General features: G+C 41.4%; 1 protein-coding gene across 3 annotated transcripts in view; it reads left to right on the top strand.

Annotated features, from left to right (window-relative positions):
* The window catches only part of LOC308631169 (uncharacterized protein), a 128,559-nt gene that overhangs the window by 56,228 nt on the left and 52,900 nt on the right, over positions 1-19,431 (top strand). The window contains exons 1-2 of one of the 3 annotated variants that reach the window (XR_014018124.1): positions 11,866-11,967; positions 12,207-12,309. The exons of 1 other annotated variant lie outside the window; for it this stretch is intronic. The gene's annotated coding sequence lies outside the window, so the exon portion shown is untranslated. Of the gene's footprint in view, positions 1-11,865; positions 11,968-12,206; positions 12,310-19,431 lie in introns of those variants that run through there. One more of the 3 variants, XR_014018125.1, reaches the window with a different exon arrangement.

The following is a 19,431-nucleotide window of genomic DNA, read 5'->3' as shown; positions in this document are numbered from 1 at the left end:
AAGTTTCGCTTGTCATCTATGAACATAGGAAAGATATGTTGTTACACAATTTTTAGAAAACACTAAACTCTTTTTTTTTTGTTCCTTCAAGACATGATCCACTTTTCTTCTCCAAGTCCTCTTTCCCCCTTTCTTTCCATAGCTTGCCAACCTCAATGTCCCATTTTAATTGTCTTCTCTATGGAAGGGACTATCCTGATCTTCCATGACCCCCTATGACTCTTACCCATTTTTATCTTTCATGACACCCTAGTTCTTGACTTCTTAGACATTTATCACAAGTTGTGACAATTTCATTTATTGACTTGCTCATTTGTTGTCTTTGCCCCTGGAACATAAGCTCTCAAAGGATTGTACATGTCTTTTTGATCATTGTGTCTCCATTAAGTAGCACAGTGCTTGCTATGTACTTTCTCTTAATAGATGGTTGGTAGATGAATCAAGTAGGCAGATATCATTTCATACTTTGAACTCAGTTCAGACACATTGTAGCCAAGGGATAAAAGGAAGGACAAGTCACCTCACCTACTCTATAAACTGGATAATGTCCATTACATAGACTGTGCCTTGGTTGTACCCGGGGAGATGAATTAAATTAGGTGGATGTAGCAAGCTATCTCATGGCAGAAAGAGGGTTAAAACTGAACAGAGAAAGAAAAGACAAATGAAGTTGGTTCACAGCAAAACAGATGTTTCACCTCAAATCCACTTTGTTTCCATCAGGAAAGGGGGGAGTGGGAGCGCTGGGGAGAGATGATAATGATTATTTGCCTGGACTTTGATTCCTCTGAGTTGCCCAGACACTGGCGACCTGGGGCTCTGAGCTCCCTCCTCCCCTTGACCCCTTTCTGCCTCACCAAATGAGTCATGGCCAAGCTTTGTGGAAAGTGCTAGCAAGTGGCAAAGGGGAGGGGGCTGGTGAAAACCTGAGAGAGCCGGCTACTGAGAGGTTCTGGAGTGATTTCAAGCCCCAGAAGACAAGTGTGGTGTCTTCTGGGCCTCAAAGTAAACATCATGCTTGCAGGCTGATGTGCTGGGCCCCAGACAGTGGGACCCTGAGGGAACCAAGACCAGTTCTCTGAGTGGTAAGGTTTCCAGGAAACTGGGGCCGTGAAGAGGGAGGGAGTGAGCTCTCCTCCTCAACTCAGGTGGACAGCAACTCCCCCTGGCCTTTGGCAGCATGATTGATTTTGGGCAGTGCAGGATGTTACAGGGTGTCACGCTGGAGTGCCATTCAAACACCCTGACACTGCTGCTCATATGTAGTACTCAAGAAATAGTTGTTAGGCACCTACATATTTTTATTATTGAAAAATCAACATAGTGGACAAACAGTGGAGTTTGGGCTCACTAGAGCACACCGTCTAGTGGGCTAATGATTTGTATGGGTTCACGTCATATGTCCTTACATGTTAGGGACATCCCAGTGTGAAGAGTAAAGCTGCCCTGTTTGGAGGCTCTTTAAAAAACATGAGATTGGTGGCATTCAATAACTAGAATGACTGGGGCCATCAGACTTAAGATCCCAAGAGAGCAAAGCAAAAACGATTTTCACAGGGCAAGTAGACACTCAAATCCATCATGAGAGGCAGGTGCTTCAAAGTTCCCGAGGCCAGAGTGAGAAAGGTCCTTGGGGCTTAGAGAGCCCCTCAGCAGGGAGGAAGCAGTTCCTGGTTCTCACTCTTACTTCCAGGCTATTTACAGTTCTGCCACATCTCCTCCTCACATCTCCTCCTTGGAGGTGCAGACATTCAATCCTTCCAGCTCCTTTCCCTCCAATCTCCTCCATCTGGGCAGGCTGTCCCTGCTGGCTGTGCTCCTTTGTTCTCTGCACATCTGCCACTTCTTTATTAATGTTCTAGATGGGATTTGTTGGGTAAGGCAGAAAGGTGGCCTCTAGGGGATGCTAAGAAATTACCCAAGTCCATATAAGTTATCATCTCATTACTTTCTTCTTTTTCCTAGCTGCTGGTTAGCAATCCTTTGTCAAGGCTACACACAGGTGTTCTCATCTCCCCAAACTGCCCAAACCCTTCCTCTGATATTGGAACCTCCTGGTCCCCTTGTTGACCACTCTTACCTCCCATGACTGTCCCTCCTTTGCTTGAGCAATACCTCTGAAGTCATCACTTTCCTTTTATCCCCCAAGGACATTTGCATTTAACCAATCACCCTCAATCCAGCTTTGCTTCTCTCATACTCAGCATAGATCTTGAGTTAAAGCAATTTGGTTTGTTGTTATAAGAGGAGAATAACCTTCACTTAGCTTAAGCTAGTGTTTGATATATTTTCTATTACATGAAGCCAAATGCTTGACTAACCAATGCACCAGAATTCCCTGGTCCATTTAATTTTATTATTTATTATTCATTTTTTAATTTATTATTTTATTGAGAACATTTGTATATCTTTATGGGTTACCTTATGGTAATTCAATTACATGTACAACAATCAAATAAGGTAATAAGCATTTCCATCTCCTTAAACATTAATCATTTTTATGTGTTGAAAATTTCCTACTCTTCTTTTCCAGTCATTATGAAAAATGTCATAGATTATTGTAGCATATAGTTACCCTTCTGTGTTAAAGAAGAATCAAAAGTAATTATTCCACTCCGTGTTTTGGTGTCCTTTAATAAATTTTTTTCCAATCTTTCTCTTTTCTGCCCTTCCTAGTCTCTAGTGACTACCATTCTGTTGTTCCAAGATTGACTTGTTAGCTTCCACAGATGAGTAGGAATATGTGATATTTATCTTTCTGTGCCTGGCTTATTTCACTTAACATAATGACCTCCAGTTCCATCCATGTTGTAGAAAAAGACAGGATTTCATTATTTTTTTATGATGGAATAAAATTGCAGGATAAGAAAATCAACATACAAAAAAAATAGTATGTTATGCACAAATAATAAACTTGCTGGAAAAGAAATTAAAAAAGCAATCCTATTCAAAATAGATACAAAAAGTAAAAATATTTAGGATTAAATTTAACCAAAGAAATGAAATATCTCTCAAATGAAAATTATAAAATAGCAGTGAAAGAAATTATAGAGAACATGGTTAAATGGAAATATAGCCCATGTTCATGGACTGGAAAAAAATAATATTGTGCAAATAGTCATACTACCCAAAGTCATCTATAGAGTAAATGCAATTCTCATTTAATTTTTAAAAAAATATTTAGTTTTTTAGTTGTAGTTGGATACAATATCTTTATTTATTTATTTTTATGTGGTGCTGTGGATCGAAGGGCCTCACACGTGCTAGGCAAGTGCTCTACCACTGAGCCACAACCCCAGCCCCCTCATTTGATTTTTGATGTTGTCATGCTGTACTTGCTAATGTTTTCTATGTCTCTTTTGATTATACACCCTCCATAATTTTAAGACTGGTAGTGCTGGAAGAGCCCTTAGATACTAATATCCAGTTCCTTAATTTTGTATATGGGGAAAGTAAAACCCACAGGGGAAAGTAACAGGGAAGTTATTGGTCAGGATTGGAGCTCAGGAATCTTTAAAGTTAGTCCAGCATTCAGTGCCAACCATCTTCCAATCTTCTTGACTAATAATAACAAAGGTTAAGAGTGTGGAATCTCTGCTCTTGCTTTATAGGGCCACTGTGGACACACGCTGAGCATAGCCATATACCTTTGAGGCTCTGACAATCATGTGGAAAGGCAGACTCTGAAGACATGGGCAGTCATCACTACCTGGGAGACTGGGGAGACCCAGGGCACTTGCTCACTGAGCTTTTCTGTCTAGTTCTCTAACTTTTCTGTCTAGTTCTCTCCTGGAGACAGATTATCAGCCTCTGTCAGTGTCCCAGAGCACTGTTCAGATGTGAGCTCTGTGGTCACACACTTATAGGCTTTGTGTGCACACACAATCAACTACGAGAGGCATGCACAGGAAACATGCTGCTGGCCAGCTGTGTATTTCTGGTTGTCTTTCTTTCTTAATTTTTACCTCTGTTATGTCCCATTCGAATGTCCAACATGTTACTTTTCTTATCTCCCTTTCTGTCTGTGCATACCGCATCTTAGTCCATCCCTCACTTTGAGTACTGAACATCTTATTTGTTTCCTTTTTATAAATCTCAGCTCCAGAGATGAGATCGCTGAATGTACTTCTCCCTCTGTACAGGGAGCTCTCCCTCTGGCTGCCTTTTTTGCCTTTTCTATCTGAGCACAAACATCAACTCCTCAGAGAGTCCTCTCTCTCACCAGCTTGTGCTGCGTGTCACCCTCTCGTATGCCACTTCCATCTGTGCTTGGCTTGGATGTCTTATTTTCTTCACAGTGTTGAGCACCAACTCAGCGATTGCAGTTGTGTATTTGTTTTTTTCATTTGCATTCTTTGCATTGGGATGCAAGCATGTCTCCTAGAACAGAAGCATCTATTCTTACACATCCCAGTGTCAAAATTGTGCTTGGTTTGAAATAGATATTAAAAAATCATTTGTTGAACTAAAGTGAAGTGAAGATGAACTTTTGAAATTAGCTGGTTCTCTGTCATGGGTTGTCAGTGATGGGGGTGTAGGGCAGCTACAAGACCCGGGACAAGCCCTCCTGTTGGCTGTCAGTCATAGGTGTCTGGTAAGTGAAGGACACTCATGCAGTGACTCCTTTCTCCTGACATCCTTGCCAGCATTTCTGCTCTCTTGATGTAACTGAGTAATCCTCGGATGTTAAATTAAGCTCATTTATATCCATACCAAGCCAAAGAGTGGTTTTCTTTTTCTAGGATGGGGGAGTTTCCTCTAAAAGGTTTTATCAAAAATGCATGCTTTCACTCACTGGCTGCTAATCCCCCCTCTGCTTAGCTTCTCAGCTTTTCTGGGAAAGCTTCTCTCCTTCCCCTGATCTGCCTGTACTGGAAACCCACAATTATCAGAAAATCTCCTGTGATTCTCCTTGAGAGACTGGAGAGATCACAACTTCTTACATGTCTCCACAGATGCTTGGATGGGTTTCCAACTTGTCTCCCTGGGTCCCTTGTGCTAGATTCAATCTAGTTTTCTTACCTTCTTATCCCCGACTCCACACTGCTTCATTCCCCAGCCCAATCTTACCATGTACTCACTTCCTATTATTTGCAGGCTCTCCTAAAATGTTTCCTGATCCTTGTCTGCATGCCCAAGCCCCCCGTTCATTCAATCCTTGGCCCGTCACCACCCCTAGAGGATGTACCTACCTCTCCTTATTCCAAATTTCTTCCTCATCCACAAATCTTTACTCAAAACAACTTCTTGTGAGAGGGCTTTCCTCACTCACTCTGTCTGCACACAGCTCTATCTATAGGATCCAAATGTGTCCAGATGTGAGTAGGTATCAGATTTTGGGTTCCCATTTAAACTTCATGCTTGGTGGAATTTCTTCCAGGTAAGAAACTCATTTTTCTGGGCCTGGGGGTGGGCAGGCAATTTGTCTACATTTTATTTAAATAACTTCTGTTTTCTTTCGTGGGCATCAGAGTGGAGTATAAATTGGAAGACCAGAAATGAGTAACCATCATGATGCCAGGGCTATTTCTCCTTGTCATTCTTGCTGCCCTGGCTCTTGCTTTTCCTCTCCCTAGCCCTTGCCACTTGACAGGTCAAGAAATGATCCAAGTCAATCAGAAACTCTTCTTTTTGAGTCAGCCCAACCTAGCTTGGAGGAAGAGGCAGAAGAAGGTGGCAGGAGAAAGTAGCTCTGTCCTCAGGGTCTTAGAGCTTATTGGAGAAGGAGAATCAGTAAGCAGACAGAAAGGAAAACACTTAAAAAATGTGGAAGGAAATGGCTTGGAAGCCCAATATTTGGCTTCTGGATCTTTGTTTCATCCACCATTGACTCTCCTGGCAACTGTCTAGGAATATTTCAGAGTCACTTGGGTAGGGCCCGAGAATGAATCAAACGTCTCTTTTCATAGACCCACCAGGCTGGCCGAGCGCTGCGACGGTCATTCTGCCCATTCCCTTGCCCCTAGGCCAGACCACATCAATTCAGCCTGCCCAGCCAGGGGTATCTCCTGTTTCCAAACCTCACCGGAGACGGATCCTACCCAGCTCTCTGTCTGCTTTTCCTGCCCCAGTGGTTTTGAGCCTCCGTAATGAATGGCTGAGACCGCTGCATTCCTTGGACACCTCTTAACCCTGCATATTTGTCATACACTCCTGGGGAGGGAACTCAAGGAGACTTAGAGGCAAAGGCCTCTGTGTGGCAGCCCAGCCATACTCAGCTTTTTCCACTGGGCTTCTCAAATGCATTCTGTCTGGCTCCAAGGAGGGGAAGTGGTTCCCATTTGCAAGAAGATGAATGCTGGTATTTGACTTACTGCTGTATCAGGGCCCAGAAACCCTGGCAGAGAAGACATCTCTTTAATTTGGAAAAAAAGACTGAATCCCACCTGCCCTGTTCAGTCTTGAGCACCTCTTTCTCTTCCACCTCCTTTTCTCTTCTCACCTCTCCATGTGGGATTGCAGCCTGTCAGGACAGGCCTTACGGACAGTCCTGTCTCTGCTTGGGGTCCCACAGTTCTGCTCTCCTGATGGATGGAGTGCTGTCAACTGATATTGTTCTGAGCTGCAAACTGGTGCTCTAAAGTGAAGAGGAAGTGGTTTTGGGTGAAGGGGTCGTACTAAATGAAAAGAGAGTTGATCAAAGGCTGAGATTTATGTGCTTTTAAAAGCAGATACCTCTGACAAGTTTTCTGTGTGTCTTTGCTATGGAAAATTCCATTCCTTCCAGATCTCTTACCTGCTGCTCTAAATGCAGTAAAAAAGAGGGTGTGATGATTAGTTTTATGAATCACTTTGAATGGGGTCATGAGGTGCCCAGATATTTGGTCAAATATTATTCTGGGAGTTTCTGTGTCAATGTCTCTGGATAAGATTTTAATTGGTAGAGTAAACCTACTGACCTGTGGGCCCTAGGTTGAAAAAGCACCAGAGGCCGCTACACATTCAATTCTACTAGTCTACAATTGGGTATAGAAGACCCCATCACAGTCCTTTCTGTAAAGCCATGAAGAGGCTTCAGAGAAGTTCTGCTTGGGTCTGTGGCTTATTTAGAACCACACATCTTGGGAGATGGAAGATGGCAGAAAGCCCTAGAGCAAAGGCCAAGGTCAAGATTATTGCTGGCTTGGAGATTATTCCTAATATCACATGCAGATGGAAATCCCAAGTGGCCTCTGTGTATATTTAAGTGGCCTCACACAAGATGAACCTGGAAGCCCAAATCCAGAAACACATGAAGAATAAAGTGGGCACTAATGAAATTTAAAAAAATATGGGAAAATGAACTTAACTCTGGGGACATTACAATAATAGAGCAACCTGAAAATTGAAAAATAAGTCTATTTAGGATTGTCAAAGACAAACTATAATAAAAGTAAAAAGAAAAATGATGAAATAAAAAATTGTATATTGTATAAGAGAATATTTAAAGTAACAGTAGTAAATTGTGATACTACAAAATAAAGTTATCAAGAAGAACTGCTAACAGATGAAATAAACTCTTATCTATAGTTTAGAACTAACACATTAAAAAAAGAAAGAAAAGGAAGAAAATAATGGGTGTGATAGTTAACTTTCTGTGTTACCTGGGCCACGAGATGCCCAAATATTTGCTCAGATGTTATGCTGGCAATTCTGTGTGGGTATGTTTGGATGAAACTTACATTTTCATTGGTACAGAAAAGCAGATTGCTCTCTACAATGTGAGTGAGCCAATCAGGGTGGATGAAGGCCTGATTGCAACAAGAAGGCCATGCTCTCTCAACTAAGAGGGAATTTTCAGGAAGACTGCCTTCAGACTGCATCTGCATCATTGGCTGTCCTACGCATGCTCAGCCAGACTGCAGACTTGGATTGGACAGTCTCCATCATTGTATGAGACAATGCCTTATAATAAATTTCTTTCGGTCTCCCTGTCTCTCAAGAAGACATATATATCTTATTGGTCCTATTTCTTTGGAGAATTTTATTACTATAGGATAACAGAACCTAGGCCCGTAACAAAATATGAACACAATAGAAGTTATACATACATACATACTTGTAAACATGTGATGGGTAGTTAAGAGTCATGGGGAATGGATTGAGAAGCTTCAGAATGCATCTGATTTAGTTCCAAGAGAAAAAGATACAGAGAATGACATACATTTCCAGTAATGAAGTCATGAGTTCTTAGGTTGAAAGTTCACATCGAGTGCAAATAGAATAAATAAAAAGTAAACCCACATTTATTTATGCTATTGTGATGTATAGAAAATGAATAATAAAAATGAATCTATCAGGAGAAAAAAGTTACTGAAAGAAGAATTACATGAGTTAATATCTTGATAGTGCTGAGAAAAAGTCAACCTAGAATTTTATACCCAGCTAAATTATTGTTCAGTTGTGAAAGCAAAGTGAGAACACATTCAGTTACATAAAGACTAAAGAAATGTACTACTTATGGAGTCTTGTACTTAGTTCTAAAGGAACAAAAGTGAAATTAGAGAAAACAACTGGAAGCAAGGCAGAAATAGTTGTAAAGTTATTTCAGTGAAGAGCACTGATAACTGACTAAAAATTTTTGTGTGTGTGTTAAAAAGAATCAAGCTAAAAGCCTAAGCAGCATCAAAGAACATTGGTGGCAGGGGATGCTCAGTTTGGTAATTAGAACCAATTCCACAATCCTTCTGTTGTTTAGGGGGAGGCTCAAGATAATGAATACATTAGGAACTTAGCAGAAATTTTCATTTGTGTATATATAATTAAAACTTTGTGAGTAACCATTAAAATAGAAGAAATAATGATTTAGCTTCTAAACCAGAAGCCAAGAGGGAAAAAATTGGTGACAGTGGGGAGAATATTTGGACCTGTATTGATCAAAAAGAAGTCAGGGGAAAGAGGAAAACTAGGATTGAAAAAAGAAGTGGGGATGGGTTGTGGCTCAGTGGTAGAGCACTTGCCTAGCATATGTAAGGCCTGAGTTTCAAACCTTAGTACCACATAAAATAAATGAATAAAAATAAACCAGAGTAGCTGTTATAAAGGTATAAACAAAAAGAAGTATGAAAGGGAAAGCACAAAATAAGTAAAATAAACATTGGCTTAAAACAGCAAGTAGCAGAACCTTACATGCAATCAATCCTACTTACCTTCAAGTTTGCCAAACACACAAAACAATGATGTGTCCCTCTATATAAAAAATGTTACTAAAAATACAAATACTTGTATAGAGGGGAAACAATTTTAGAGGAGATGCTACCAAAAATAGGGAAGGTTGGTAAGGACCTTAAATTGCATCTTTAATCCTTTATTTTGTAAAAGGTCTGAAACATATAGGATAATATTGACATTTTCAAAGTGCCTATGGTGGTACATTATTTTTTTCATTTTCTCTATAATTTTCCATGTATTAGAAATACGTCATGATGTTTTTAAGAGAAGAAAAAGAAAATTGAAAACTAAACTGTATAGCTGCAGAAACAGGGATTAAAGCAGGTATAGGTTTATTTCAATGGGGGATTTCCTCAGGCCTGAGAGCCTTAGAAGGATTTCTAGGTCACAGGCAGGTGGAGACAGATGGAGTCTTGTAGATCACACAACATGGTATCCATGGAGATCTTGCCTTGGTCTATGAACAGCTAGGAAAGCAAAGGAACAAACCATAAGGAAACCCAGGGCTGAGTTCTAGAACAAGATGTGACACAAAGAGAGGGAGGTTTGGTCTCTGAACCAGTAAAGGGCGGTTTAATTTTTTGTTATCAGATGGACTGCAGAATCTTTACCTGGTATTTACTGAGTACTTGTGATTCAGAAGTCTTTCTGCTAAATGTTTGACCTGTGTTATCTGACATAGTCACTTCTAGACCTTGAGCACTAGACTTATTGACTATTTCATTAAGAAGCAGTAAAATGCAATGACTGGGGTTATGGACCTTGGAGTTACATCACAGCTTTGCTCTTCACCATCTGTGTGATAATGGAAGATCACTTCATTTCTCTGTGCCTCAGTTTCCTCATTTTTAAAATAGGATGATAATATTGACCTCACTGCATTGTTGTGCAGATTAAATGTGTTGATAGATGTAAAGGCTTAGAAGTCTGGTTGGCATATAACCATCACAATGTAAGAGGTTGCCATTATCTGTTTCTATTTGGAATGAGGAAAGGTCTGGAGAGAAAAAGGAAGTTGCAAAAGTTCACAGCTAGTAGATGTTAGAGCAGGACCTCAAATCTAGGGCTAACTCTAAAGTCAGGTATCTAATTGCTACACTATTCTGCCTCCCCAGGAAATGTAAGAGATATAGAGACATAGGAATAAAAAACATTGAGTTACTGGAGACAAGTAGGGTGAGTTAGCAAGACAGAGATAAAGACTTCATGGCAGAAGTCTTTCTTGGTATTCTTTTACATGGTAGCAGATGGAAGTGGTTCCCCGGGGTCTTTAAATGGAGGAGCTCCCATAAGGACCAAACAAACAGGAATTCAGGGGAGAAGATGATGGTGATCTTGGAGCCCACCCGTCCACCTGTTCCCCCTTCCCTCCTTTAGGATAGCTTGCTGAGTTTGTTTTGGCATCTGCCTTCCTCTGTGGAGATGCAGGCTTTGGGGAGGATGGAACCACATCTTCAGCCACAGAGGCTACTTCATGACTGATTTGAGCCAGTAAGGGTGGCTTTGCTCTTGCTATAAATTGATTTGGACACAGGCATGTCACATATTCTAGCTAAAAAAAAGTGAGAAAATGTCTTATGAGGAGCCTTCTGTGGGAGGCATGTTAATGGGGGGTAGGTGAGGTCACTTTCCCGCTGGACACTGTGGTGTCTGGGTGTCATAGTTCATTGACTGCAATAACAAAGTACCACAAACAAGCTTATAAACATCAGAGATTCAAGTACAAGATCAACGCACCTACATTTCAGTGGGCTGATGAGGACCTACTTTCTGGTTTATAGATGGCTTCTTACTGCTTCCTCACATGGTGGAAGGGGCAAGGCTGTTCTTTGGGACTTCTTTTATAAGGGCTTGGCTTTCATAACCCAATCACTTCCCAAAGAGTCTGCTTCTTAATATCATCAGATTGGGGGTTAAATTTCAATATATGAACTTTGGGGGGACTTAAGCATTCATTCTATTATCAACAAGATTGGGCAGCCATCTTACACCAGTGGTCAGCTAGCCTAAGGATGAGCTCTCACAGGGAGGGTGGTGAAGCAAACAAATGGAAGGAACACGGGCCTTGGTGATGTCAGTGAACTACAAATTGCTCTACCCGTGAACTTTTGTCATGGGAGATAATATGCTTTCTAAATTAATCCAGTCAGTTGAGAGGTACAGATTCTGTTACTTGCAGTCCATAGTATCCAAGGCAGTTCAACTACCAAATCAAACTCAGCATCAGGGGAGAGAAAGCAGTAGTGCCTGGGATCTTTAGCTTTCTCCATTGAAGGGCAGCCCCAGATCTATGGTTTTGTTCCTGAGAGTCGGGAGCAGGTTGTGGCAGTCCAGGATGACAGCTGGGCTTGGTTTCTTGTACTGGAAAAGGCATACTGTGAACTAGGTCATGAGCAGCTGGAGGACAGAGTTTCCCCAGCCCTTTAAACTGAGGAGCTCTAGTAACAACCAAACAAGCAGGAATCCAGAGGGGGGAGATGACAATGGTCTTGGAGCTTCTCCCTACTCAGATCAGATGCATGAAGGTAATAAAAACCACCCAAAAGAAACTGTTAAAAAGAGGCCTCAGGAAGCACATCCAAGAGAATGAAAAGAAAGGAGAACAGAAACAAAATCTTCCAGACCAAATGACTCTCCAAAAATAATGAGACCAAAGTTCAAAGAAGTAATTTAAACCAAATAAGGTAGGGAAGGCCCAGCCAGTGAGAGGCAGGCTCACCCTGCAGGGAGCAGGGAGCAGCAGGATGGAGCTGAGCGGAGTTCAGTTTAGGACAGCCCACAGGTCACAGGGAACCCAGAAACGCTGCTCCTGCACAGGTCAGTGAAGGGGGAAGGGCTAGAGGGTGCATCCTGTTCTCCTCCCCTGCCCCAGTGTGCCTGGGATGCTATTTCCCCCTGACCATTAGCCAGACTACTTGAATTTGTAAACTACAAATCCCATCTGGGTGGGCCTTTGGCTGCTGCAAAAGAGAGCCCCCTAGACCAAGGGAATGAAGGAAACCTTACTCGCTTTTAGCCACACTTCTTTTTAGGCCCTAATTTATATCTCATTGCAGCAAAGAATCACAGGACCATCCAATAAGCTGGGATGATGGATGTTAAACTCATTAGCTGCCTGCTTAATTTGTAGGTTCAGGCCCTTGATGATCTATAGAGCAGGTAATTGTCCTATGGTTAAGAGTAAGAACATACATCTGGCTCATCTGTGTCTTCTGCATGTGAATATGTGTATGCATTTACTCATTTTCAAGAACTACTTACCTTTCTACTCTCCATATGCCCTATTTTAAATGCAAACTCTCTACCATTTACCACAGCACTTTAAATCATAATTGTGTGTATGTACACGTGTGTATGTGTTTGAATATATATACCTATGTAAATATGTGTATATATTTATATGTACATATAATATATGTATATATTATATATGTGTATATATATTTGCATGCTTTCGTAGAAATTGAACATTTAAAGAGGCACTGCAATGAACATGGAGATTTAAATCCCCAGATAGAAAGCCTTAGAAGGCTCTCTATTCCATGTTCTTTGCTTGACTATGATCTTTGGTAATTATTCCTATGATAGAGGATGAAACTGAACTGTGCATCATGGTCACTGATTCACTCTGCATTCAGATTCACAAAGAAAATGTGACTTATGTGGAGTTTAAATTTTTTCTATGTCTGATCTATTTAGAGCCCCAATAGCACTAGCTAATGGGATAACAACCTTGTCAGTCAATGATATCTCAAGTTTTTCCAGTTAAATATTTATATAAAAGGTACTTACTGAGTTATTTGAAAGTCTCTTCCTTCCCCTGCTCTTTCCAAGATGGCACCTGGTGGGGCTAAAAACAATACATGATGAAAGAAAAGAAGGAGGGGCTCTAGCCAATATGTTATTCCATGGATTTCCATTGGTTTCCACTGGGGTGGACGTTGGTCCAGTCCCAGGATTATTGACCTCTGGTCCCCAGTGCACTGGAGGCAATGTGATATCTGGGATCTTCTCAATAACCCCCTTGACTTCCCTCAGGAGTACTTTGAATTTCTGGGTCCACTGTTCACTAGCAGGTCATGGATATAAGACATGATGACCCAGACTTGCCTTTCCAGCCTCTTTCTTGCTCTGCTGCTAAGCTGTCACTCAACCAGGTTGACTATGGCTTTGTGTGTGACCCTTCCAAGAGGCTCATAGTTCCTCCAATATGTGGCCAGGGAAGAATGCGCCTGGCCACCTCCCATAAATGTTTTCAGGTTCCTTCCACTTCTATGCAGAACTTTCTACTAGTTTCTCTCTCTCTCTCTCTCTCTCTCTCTCTCTCTCTTTTCTGTTCTTGGGTTTATCTCAGGGATGAGAAAATAAGGATACATAAATCTAAGCTCCTGCTCTTCTGTCTCCTCCTCACGATTCACTTTGGGACACACGGTCTCCCTCCCGCTCTGGTCTGCAGGGCAGAGTGTGTGTGCAACATTCCTCGAGCCTCCTCCACCTGAGATGTGACTTGCCCTTTGCTATTTCTTGAAGCAGAAAGACAGTGTGTGAGGAATGAGAACTTGTTTTCACAAGTAAATGGACATGACTTTTGAAATATTTTAAAAAATACAGCAATTGCATTACCATATGTAGACCCTCTGGGCTGACTGGGAGTCCTGTACAGAGAGGGAGCTTAATAAAAGCTGCTTCCTGGCTGAGAGGAGAGCGGGAGGAGGAGCCTCAACTGCCTAGGAGTAACATCTCCAAGGTTTCTGCAAATTTCTTTCTTTTCTGAAATGCAAGACTCTTGATTGTTTCTGCTTTCTTTTAATTTAAATAGTACACACCTCTCCATCTGTCCCTCAGCCTCCTGCAGGGTGTTCCTGGGAGAAACCACAGTAGGTGTCCATCACATAAGCAGGATGGCTAATGAACAAGATGCCCTCAGGAAATATCCTTCCATGCTCTTTTAATTCAGAAAAGAACAATATGATAGACATGTTAACATATCCTACTCATATTTAAAATTTTGCTTTGTGTCATTGAAGCTTCAGATAGTGTGTATACATAGGCTCTTACAGTTAAAGTTGAAAACTATTTTGTTACTCTTCAGAGTCCCAGTATTTTCTCTTTCTCCCCAGAGAAAATTAACTATCAACAATCTGATTATGCATTCTTGGTCATGATCTTATTAGCTTAATGCAAGTTTGTTAAATATTATGATTGTATTATATATCAGATAATATATATTATTAGTCTGCATATTTAAAAAATTTTCCTAAAGGATATGTACTCTGGTTTGGTTATGAGGTGTTCTCTGGAAAGTACATGTGTTAAGAAATGCAGGAATGCTCAGAGGTGAAATTAATTAGAGTATGAGAGCTGTCACCTCCTCAGTGGATTAATCCACTTGATAGGTTAATAATTTCAGTGGACTATTGTGTGGTAACTATAGGCAAGAGGCATGTGACTGGAAGAAGTAGGTCACTGGGGGTGTGACCTTGGACTATGTCTTGTCCCTGCCTTCTCCCACTCTGTCTCTACTTCCTGGGTTAGTATCCCTCCTTTATGCCCTTCCACCATGATTTCTGCCTCACCTCCAAACCAGAGCAATGAAGTCGACTGCCCATGGAATGAACCTCTGAAACTGTGAGGCCAGAGTGACCTTTTCTTCCTCTAAGTTGTTTTTTTTTTTTTTTTTTTTTTCAGGTATTTTGGTCACAGTGATAAAAAGCTGACTAACCTAAAACCATAGTACATGAATTGTTTTGCCACTATTATTTTTAGTCAACAATATGTTTTTGAGATTTCTTTTTGTGTGGGTACATACAGGCCCAGTCCATTCATTTTAAGCTCTTTTCAAATACTGTATTCAATCGTGAACATATTACACCTCTTAATTCCCCACTGAAAAAAATTCAGATTTTTTTCCCCAATATTTTCAGCTGGTATTTTATTTTTAAGGTTAGTAACTACTGGCTCAACCTAATACTTTAATTTCAGGCCAAATTTTACTGAAAAACTGTGTTGCTTGTAAAGCAGCTTAATTTTCCAGCTGACTCGGAACTATGTCTAGAGACAACTGAGCATCTTGTGTGCCCCACAGAGTTAGAGATTACCTCCCCCTGGGCCTCTCTTTGACTCAGTTCCTGTGTCTGGGAAAGTAGGATCATAATTGTTTCTTTCTCCTTGGGCTGTTGTGAAGAAAATAAAGGATTATAGATTCTTATAGTGTCCAGCAGCTAGTAAGCCCTCTGTTAGCTATAGATATATACAGAAATTAATACAGAAATGAATGTCTAGTATAGAAATAGAACCCAGAATCCTGACTCCCTGACCAATTTTCTTTCAGAGAGTCTTTTGAACTGGGTTATCTCTGTTGGTAAGATTTTTGTCTTCAAGAGTTTATGGTCTGTGAAAACACAATTCCAATGTGGACTCGAGGAGGCAGAGGCCACAAGCAGAGGCAGTAGCTGTACTGCTGTCAGAAGTCACAGGTACTGCTAGCCAATGCTGTCCTCTGGGTTTTCAGAGCGTGCCTTTGCAAGGCCTGCGTGGGCCTGCCAGGATTGAGTGCATTTTGAGAACTGAGAAAGGCAGCTCAGATCCCTTGTGATAGGCCTATTCTTTGCATAGTTCTGGCCAATCAGAGCTCTGTTGCTATGCGGCTCTCTCTCCAGCTCTGCTCACAGCCAGCATGTTGTCCACAGACATCCCTTTGCTATTTCTTTTTGGAGTGATTTTTTATAAACACCTGATGCACACCTTTTCTCTTCGTGTTCCTCTCCTCTCCCCCTCCATTTAGCCCCCACCCAAGGCCCTACCCAGATACACAAATACACAGGAATCAGACTCAAACTATTAACAAAGAAAACTTGGTCCAAGACAGAAAACAATCTTTGAAAAGAGCCTTATTTCATGCTAAGCAATGCTGAGAAAATCTGCTCTGAAACACTTGGGGACACTAATTAAAATATCCATTATTTCTTCTCTGCTTCCAAGAGTGGAGAAACCAACAGAAGAGAAGTAAGAAGTTTCCAGATATTCTGCTGTCTACCTACTCTTCCCACCTCCCTCAAGGACTCAGCCCCAAAGCTAGTATGACTCTTCACAAGCCATCAGTGCGGGGGGGGGGGGGGGGGGGGGGAATGGGGGGGGGCGGGGGGCGGGGCTCTGGCTTTCTCTTCTTTTGGCAGAACATCTGGATTCTGTCTGTTCATCTCCCCTCCTGTACTCTCTGATAAGAGCCTGGACAAAAGCAAGGCAAGCACATTCTTGAGAGAAAGGGGGCTGTGTGCAGCCAAAGCTCAAGACAGCGCCAGAGCACACGGGGAGGGGAGACATGCAAGAGAGTGATGATTGGCTGACCAAGGTGGTGCGATACAATGGGATGGATTGGAGGGAAAGTTCTACTGGGGCAGGAAAATCATGGCAGGTCAGGGATTTGGGGACGCTAAAGAACAGAAAATTAGAATTCTAGTTAGTGACCTTGACCTGACTTATTGGAATGTTAAAACTTTAAGAAAGATATGTGTACTAGTTGGAACAATTGTGGAGCCATGGTGCCTTGAATGCAGTATTGCTACTGGTTTATTATTCCAATTTTAAAGTAGTTTATCAGGACATACATAAGTAATTGATGACCCTTCAAATAAGGGTCACGATGGTATAGGGCCGGTTGTGCTACAGAGACCAATTTCCTGGAAACCTACCTAAAGCTAGTTAATACACTGTGGCTACTGAAAGAAAGGGAGAATTAAATAGAAAGCTGGACTACCTTGCTTCAAATGAGTTTGCTCCAGAGATCTGATTTTCCTAGTTTCTGCATTAACTTCTCCATCTCTTCCTCCTTACTAGAGGTTGTTCCAGGGGAGCAGGGATTTGTAGGACTCCAATATACATGGCAAATATGAAGCAAAAGCTTTGAAACAAGAGTGTAAAGAATCACGAAAACATCTGGGGAGCTCCGATTTTATTTTTGAAGAACATAGCTTAAAAATACATGTGAAATACAAGCTGTGGCTTTAAAAACCAGGGCCTAAAATAAATAAGAGTTAGAAAAATAGTAATCTTAATATAGTATCTTAAGGTTTTAAACAAAAGGATTTCTTTTAAGAACTAATAAATATCTCATGTGGTATTAAAACCTTTTTCTAGTATCAAGAATTCCTTAAGTTCATAATGATCTTTACTTAAATTCAAGAAGACAGCCCTTTGGATTTTAAAAAAAGTAAAAAAGAATAAGATCCCATTTTGAAAAATTCTACCTTCCCATGTTGAGAGATGAGAGGAATGATTCTAATAACCCTTTCCTAAGAGTGATGGAATATTGGGATGTATTTTAAATGTCTTTTGTACTTTTTGGTTTTGTTTATTTTTATTTATAATTTTTAAAACAAACACTATTGTTTCCTACTGATATAACATAATTTTCTCTAAAGGAAAAAGCAATTAGACTGTCTTGAGAATTGAGTGCCACATACTTTTTCCTGTGAATCTCAGGAGGCTTCCTGTGTGTATGTGTGTGATTTTGTGTGCGTGTGTACATGAGTGTGTGTGCGTGTGTGTTGACAGTGAGAGTGTCTCAGTGTATCTGTTCCTACGGGATACTTTATGATACAGAAGTAGTGAGTGAGAAGAGGGACAGGAACTGGGAGAACTGGACATGACTAAGCAAAAACACACTGTGAAATTTTCAGGCAGCTCAAAATCCCCTCTGCTCCTGAATAGAATGGCCCTGGCCCTCTCAAAATGAGGTGGATGCTCTAACCTTGCCTGGGTAAGCTTTAAGAGAGGGTGGGGAAGGAGGATACCGGCAGTGCACCACCTGGCTCTTCCCTCAGGGGGTGAGTTCTCTGTCCTATGCAAGCAGGGAACAAGGTTCTTCTGTAGTTGGACTGAACATGGGGCAGACCAGCAGCCTGGAGGAAATTCTCAATAGCAGCATTTCTCAGAAATACTGCGGAAGTCTCCCAGACAAAGCAGACAGATTGGCATCTCTTTCTTGATCTCTTTCTTGAGAGTCAGAGAGGGGGAAGGAGTGGGATAGACCTAGCCAACATACCAGGAACAGTGGTGAAATCTCGGGAATCTGGGGGGGTCTGCCAGCCATGTTTCCACAGCAGCTTGGGCAAGAGCCCTTAATGCCTGCGCCTGCATGAACTTGGCTGCCAGACTACAAAGGTCGCCCCCAGGCTGAAGGGCCATCTGCCCCTGTATTCACCTCCTGGTACCAGCTCCTAACTGTAGGGATCAGTATGGATTTGGACCCTCAGCTTGGGTCCTGGGACACTTAGAGGTCCACTCTTCTGCTTGTCATTCTGTCACCTTCTTTGCCTCTTCCTCCTGCATTGCCAGACCCCATTCTTCACCTAGACACTCATATTTGGTGTAACCAACACTCAGATGCAGAACTGAAATCTAGTTCCCATAGTCTCTGGGTTAGTAGTACTCCCAACCCGCCCCCATTACCTCAACTCCTCATAACCCACAAAGAAGAAGACAAACAACACACAAACAAAAGTTAAGAATAGAAGGGCGGGGCTGGGGATGTGGCTCAAGCGGTAGCGCGCTCGCCAGGCATGCGTGTGGCCCGGGTTCAATCCTCAGCACCACATACAAAGATGCTGTGCCCGCTGAAAATTAAAAAATAAATATTAAAAAATTCTCTCTCTCTCTCTCTCTCTTTAAAAAAAAAAAAAAGGATAGAAGGGAGATTTCTGGCCTTGGCACAGCAGGAAGTTGTAGCCATACAAATGATGCTCGAAGACCAAAGAATCATGTCATGACCTTAGGCAGAGCAGCCATATGGCTGATAACATTGCTATATCATATGGCTATATCATTGGAGTGCTGAAATTAACCCTTTTGTTGTTCAGTTCTGGCTGTAATATAATTTTACAGATGGAAATATTACAGAGAGAAATGACTTGCTCTGCTTTACACAGCAGGTAGAAGTAAAATGAACAGAAGTGATAAGAAGCCCAGACCCAATTATTTGACATCCCAAGACCTTTCCTATGTCTAAATGGCTTGACTAAAATGGCTTGACTAGAGGAGTGTCTGGCAAATTTTTATGATGGGAAGCCCAACCGGCAGACCTCAAAGTCTTCATCTGTCTCAGTGACACTAACTTTCTCATCTTATTACATGAGTTTGGGATATAACATAGTAAAAGCATATTTGCTTGAAATTTTTTTCTAAGACAAAGTAGAAGTCCATGTTCCATTTCTGTCTGACCTGTATTATTCTAGGGGCATCTTTTCAGGACCATCTTCTCTTTATTTTACATCAAATACCAAC

Source organism: Spermophilus citellus, assembly GCF_964194105.1.
Source record: "Spermophilus citellus genome assembly, chromosome: 11".
Taxonomy (NCBI): domain Eukaryota; kingdom Metazoa; phylum Chordata; class Mammalia; order Rodentia; family Sciuridae; genus Spermophilus; species Spermophilus citellus.
This window is presented reverse-complemented; position numbering and strand designations above follow the sequence as displayed.